We start from the raw sequence: 6,179 nt of genomic DNA, 5'->3' as shown, positions 1-6,179 counted from the left end.
AATCCTATTTAAAAGGTGTATTTCTTTTTGGCGACCGCAATACCCGGTTTGACCACAGGAGGGCACGCTTTTCCGTCCCATCGCATTAGTATCGATGCCCCCGTAGGCCTTTTGCCTAGGATCGGGACACCGAGAAGCGAAGCCCCAAAGCGCAGAGCGTCAGCCAAAGCGTCGCCGCTCTACCCTTCTCCGAAAAGGACGAGCCGCTCCCGTCGGCCTTCTGCGCACGTGCACCGTCTCGTTCCTCCCGTGTAATCTCTGAGAGACCTCGGGCCGGCGGACTTCCTGTCCGTCGATATCGGCATTCCCCCAGGACTTTTGTAATAGTACCTTTCTATCACGGCTGCCTTCCGGTCCTTCCGTTTTTGATCATTCCCCTAACTTCCTTTCAGAGAGAGACTTCGGCACGGTGGGCTTCCTGTCCGATGAAATCCGTCGTCCCCCAGGGCCTTTGAAAAACCACCTTTCCATCCCATAGCATTAGCATGGAGGCCATCGTAGGCCTTTCGAAGGCCTCCATTCAGCTGTCGCGAATGGAGGCAAAACAGTGCCCTCCTGTGGTCCAATCCGGTGTAGCAGCCACCACCCAAATGGCGTTTTAAGATTAATAAAAACTTATTAATATTAGGCCATCTTATTCTGCGCCTGTGTCGCAAAATAGGGCCACCCGTCGCTCTATTCATATTAATAAGTTATTACTAATAAAGAGAGAGAAAATTAACCTTAAATGCCATTAAAAAAGGTTTCTGTTTCGGCGGCCGCAATTCCCGGTTTGACCACAGGAGGGCACGCTTTTGCGCTCCCGTAGGCCTTTTGCCTAGGTTGGAAACACCGAGAAGCGAAGTAGCAAAGCGCAGAGCGCCAGCCAAAGCGTTGCCGCTCTATACTTCCTCGAAAAGGATGAGCCGCTCCCGTCGGCCTTCTGCGCATGTGCGCCGTCTCGTTCCTCCCGTGTAATCTTCGAGAGAACTTCTCGGCCCGGCTGACTTCCTGTCCGTCGATATCGGCCGTCCTCCAGGACTTTTGAAATAGGTCCCTTCCATGACGGCTGACTTCCGGTCCTTTTTGATCATTCCCCTAACTTCCTTTCAGAGAGAGACATCGGCACGGTGGGCTTCCTGTCCTTTCCACGATGGCCGTTTTCCGGTCCATTCTTCTTAGTCATCCTCCAACTTCCTTTCGCGGCGACTTTCTGGGCCCGGCGGACTTCACATCCGATCAACGTTAGACCGTAGATTTAAAATGCCATTTAAAAGGTTTATTTCTTTCGGCGGCCGCAATACCGGGTTTGACCACAGGAGGGCACGGTTTCGCGACCCATAGAATTAATATTGAGGCCGTCGTAGGCCTTTTGCCTAGGATGGGGACACCGAGAAGCGAAGCCACAAAGCGCAGAGCGTCCCCTTTTACAAAGACCTCGAAATGGCCGACTTCCTGTCCGTTCCTTTTAGTCTTCCCGGCCAACTTCCTTTCGCTGCGACTTTCTCGCCATGGCGGACTTCTTGTTAGCTCAGCCGCGCCTTCTGTTGTGCTGCAAAGATCGCGGAGCTCCTTTTTAGAGCCGGGGCCGGCACTCAAGGTATTTTGGCGTCCGGGTCCGGAATGGCGTTCCGTCCCGTCTCGGGGGTCTCCTCGAAGGCTGTCAAGCAAGGCAGCCGTTTGATGGTGTTTTCCCAGTGCCCCACTCCCGGATGTAGAAGAACGAGCGGTATGGCACTTCTCTGTATAAGGTCTTAATAGGTTCCTCTTAAAAGTGTACCCCGCTGACCCCCGTCCACCAAACGAAGATGTTTTCATTCAAGAATAGTTTTGCTTGACCTGCCCTGCTATTTCTTTAAGGAGATTGTACGTACGTACGTTTCTTTTTAATAATAATAATAATAGTTTCTTTTTAATAATAATAATAAATAATAATAATAATAATAGTAATAATAATTAATAATAATAATAATAATAATAATAATAATAATAATAATAATAATAATAATAATAATAGGAAGGGACCTTGGAGGTCATCTAGTCCAATCCCCTGCTTAGGCAGAACTTACAGAACCACAGAGTTTGAAGGGACCCTGGTGGTCATCTAGTCCACCCCCATGCTCAGGAAACCCTATACCATTTTAGATAAATGGCTGCCCAGTCTCTTCTTAAAAACATCCAGTTTTTGAGCATTCACCACTTCTGGAGGCAGGTTGTTCCACCGGTTAATTGTTCTAACTGTCAGGAAGTTTCTCCTTAGTTCTAGGTTTTTGGGTTGAAGCACATCATCACATTTCACATCATAAAGTGGAAATCGGAGCAAAATTATGCCACTGAAATTAGTTCAAATTAATCATCAGGTTAAGTTTCATGTGGAAACTCAGTTAAGAGCCGCTCTCCAGGGTCCTGTCACAGAGTCCGGTAGGTATGCAGAGAAGGCCTTTCCTAGGGGCCGATGCTTTACTTTCTGGCCGGGGGTGGGTGGGAGTCAGAAATGACCTCCAGGGCCCTCTTAGCAGCAGAATCCAAAACAGAAAGGAGGACACGAGACAGGCAAGCAGGTAGCTTTGCAGCAAGCAGGTGGCATAAGAAAACCCAGGGTGTTTCCGATAGTATTTTGGGTCCTATTGAGTCAGCACTGTTTTTCCGAGCGTAGGGGCAACTTCAGTAGCTATTTTGCATTTGTCTTTAGCCCTTTTTTGGGCAAAAAGCAGTCTGTGTAACACTTGTTGCTCCCACTTTCTAGAACTAGGCCGCTCAGTTGATGCAGGCACGGAGCTCTTCTGCGAAGACCTTTGATCAGCCTGCCCCTTGGAAAGTTAAACGCCAAGGTGACCACCCTATGCTTTCGGCCACGGGGGACAGCGAGAGGTTGGAGTTTAGAGGTAAGGAGCCGGTGTTTTGTGTTACGTGCCTACGGTCCGCTCTGATCTTCTCAGCAGCACTCTCCATCGCTTCTGGCTCTGCCAACGCTGTAACGATCTATTTTGTTCTTGAGATATAATGTGGCATCTGAGTTTTTCACAGAGGGAGTAACAAACTTTCCAGGCCCCTGCCGATACTTTCTTTAAAATCAAACATTTGCCTTTTAAAATACCGCCACAATGTTGTTACGCTCTGCCAGATTTTGTCTACGCTAGTTAGTAGCAGAATATCCACAGAGACCCTTATTGACTGAAAAGCAGTCCGGGAGCAGTTAGCCAGAGGGCTGCTCTGTAGTCACAGAGAGCCTTGTGAGCCACAGGGAAGCCCATCCTCTACGAGAAGGAAGCAAGAGGAAAAAGAAAAAGAAAACAAAACAATACATAAATTGTAAGCTTTTAAGCAACTCTATATTCTCCCCAAGTGGACTTTTTTCACCCGCAGTTTCAGTTTGAGGCTCTGGTGTCTCAGTTTGCCTTTCCAATCCACAAGCAAAAAATTTAAACAAGAGGATCTCATAATTCACTTCTCTTAACAGACAGGAGTAGAAGAGGAGTTGCTTCACCCACACGGCCTAGAGACGAAGGAAAACATCTATTGCCCGATCGGTCATGTCCTCGCCAACGTGGTCGGCTTTGGGAAGTTTCGTTCAACCAGCCTTCGACAGACCATCCACGGAAGACTTCAGGGGCTTCCTAGATCACGGTAGCCCCAGCATTCAGTCTCGGCTTAACACGAGGCGTACACCAGGCCGGCGCGGCCGATTCAGGAAACCACAAATTCCCACTCGGGTCAACGCGTGAAACCTGTTCGTTCAGGCAAGCTGCCGCCCTCGCTACTGCCGGGCAGGCCTCCTCGCCTGCGCCCTGGAGGCCAAGCCCTTCTGCCTCCCGGGATGCAGACTTGCTGCAGCTGTGCCTTTTTGTCTCCAAGCAGGTGGGTTCTTTTGTTCCGCTTTGATCTGCTCTGCTTTCCTCAACCCATTTTTTGCTGCTTTCATCTCCTGCCTTCTCTGTAAATCTATGTGAAAGCTGATGAGAAGTAAAGTTTTAGTATTTACCGAGAAAAAAATATTGTTATATGTATAGTCACGTGCTGCAGCTGTAGATGGAGAAATAAGTCTGTGGAGCCAGCGTGAGAGGATGGGGTTCGGTCTTTGTGGAAACCGAGTCGGTGGAAAGATCTGAAGAGACTCTAAAAGGACCAGCCGTCCGCAGGGAATATAAATCCTTCCATTCCCCACTATCTAATCAGAGGCGAAGCGGGTTTTCAGACGAGAGGCGAAACATCTTCAGAAATGAACGGGATTCCGTTCGCGTCTGGAAAAAGGATCTTTGGGATAACCACGACTCGGACGACTGAAACATACAAAGAAACCATTTGAAAATATTAAACACGGAACATATCGCTAGGGAAGAAAAAAATCATTTTTAATGAGAAAAGTACATTTGTGGAAAGTAAGCCTACATAGCACATAGATATATCTTAAGAAGGTAAAATATGACGTCTCATTCCAAATCCTATTTTGTATAATATATAGGAGTCCAAATAACATTAAATAATTAGATTGAAAAATCAAACCAGGAGTACTTTAATTTTTATTTTATCGATATAATTAAAGCCTAAAGGCGAGGATCTGTAGAAAAGGCAACAACAAACCAATATCGGGCGAAGACGCATTTGTCTGCATTCTGCAACGGCCAAGCATTAAAATTAATTTATTCATATTCTAAAGATAAGCAGGGAATTTTCAGAAAAAGACAATTGCTTGCGTGCGGAAGGGTCAGTCTGAATTTGCATTCCCACACGCGTAAGAAAGCACACACAACCGGAATAATTTAAAATAGTCAAACGGTCACAAATCTACCATTCTAAACGAAGACGCGTTAGGAAGCCTTCCTTTTAAAAAGAAACCTTACTTCAACTTCCCGTTTTACGTAAGCTCCCCAGCGTTTCCATCCCAATTATCGATCAGGTCCACGCTTCTCAAAATTTAGCAATTCTGCTAGTACCCGCTATTTCCCATATCGTTAACCAGTAATTTCCTGGGAAATTAACAAGGACGCAACAAAACGTTTTTTGCATAGCAAGATAACTCCGAATCCTTCCGTCAAAAAATAAATACATTAAAAATATAAAAAAAACCTTTTTAACGGCATTTTTAAATCATTATATATTATTAAAATTATTAATATTAACAGGCCAACGTAAGGCTTAATTCGCTTTAAGGCTTCTGAAGAAGGATTTGTTCTTCCTCGCCTGCGTTGCAGCAAACGGGTTCCGTTTTAACATTAATATTAATAACGAGGCGTTAATATTCATATGTAATAATAAAGCATTAATAAAAAGGAGAAGTTAAAACGCCATTAAAAAGGATTTTTTGTTTCGGCGGCAGCAATACCCCGTTTGACCACAGGAGGGCACCGTTTTCCGTCCCACACCATTAACATAGAGGTCTTTCGCCTAAGATCGGGACACCGAGAAGCCCCAAAAAGCGCAGAGCGTCAGCCAAAGCGTCACCATTCTACGCGTCAGCCGGCTCGTTCTTCACGAATAATCTCCGAGAGACCTTCTGTGCCCGACGCACTTCCTGTTCGTCGATATCGGCCGTCCTCCACTTCTTTGAACCTTTCCATCACGGCCGACTTGCGGTCATTTCTTCTTAGTCATCGCCCAAGTTCCTTTCGCGGCGACCTTGCGGGCACGGCGGAATTCACGTCCGATCAACAAGTTAGTAGACCGTCCATTTAAAACGCTACTAAAAATATTTTTTTATTTTCGCGGCCGCAACTCCCGCTTTGACGACAGGATGGCAGTTTTCCGTCCCATAACATTATCACCGAGACCACGGTAAACCTTTTCGAAGGCCTCAACGCCGCTATCGCTAAGGGACGGAAAACAGTGCCCTCCTGTGGTATACGCCGGCGTAGCAGCCACCAAAATAAATCAACCTTTCAAGTGGCGTTTTAAGATTATTATTCTCTATTAATCAAACCTTATCAATATTTGGTCCTCTTATTCTGCGCCTGTGTCTCAGCAAAAGGGTCACCCGTCCCCCTATTTATGTTAATAAGGCGGTAATAATAAAGAAAGGTAATAACCTCAAAACGCCGTTTAAAAAGGATTATTTCCTTCGGAGGCCGCAATACCCGGTTTTACCACAGGAGGGCACGGTTTTCCGTCCCATAGAATTATCATTGAGGACGTCGTAGGCCTTTTGCCTAGCATCGGGACTCCGATAAGCGAAGCAACAAAGGGCAGAGCGTCCCCTTTCACAG

At 46.4% G+C, this 6,179-nt stretch overlaps 1 long non-coding RNA gene across 6 annotated transcripts; it reads left to right on the top strand.

Moving 5' to 3' along the window:
* Nucleotides 1-1,091: 1,091 nt before the first annotated feature.
* Nucleotides 1,092-5,901, top strand: LOC308672728. Of its 6 annotated transcripts, XR_014027489.1 has the most exons (4): nucleotides 1,095-1,256; nucleotides 1,452-1,708; nucleotides 2,726-2,864; nucleotides 3,440-5,901. It is a non-coding gene; the product is annotated as an uncharacterized lncRNA (long non-coding RNA). The 6 variants fall into 6 exon arrangements; XR_014027486.1 differs by having other exon boundaries at nucleotides 1,092-1,849; XR_014027487.1 differs by having other exon boundaries at nucleotides 1,092-1,853.
* The last annotated feature ends 278 nt before the right edge of the window (nucleotides 5,902-6,179 follow it).

The sequence above is a fragment of the Vipera berus genome (genome assembly GCF_964194415.1).
Source record: "Vipera berus genome assembly, chromosome: 10".
In the NCBI taxonomy this organism is placed as follows: domain Eukaryota; kingdom Metazoa; phylum Chordata; class Lepidosauria; order Squamata; family Viperidae; genus Vipera; species Vipera berus.
This window is presented reverse-complemented; position numbering and strand designations above follow the sequence as displayed.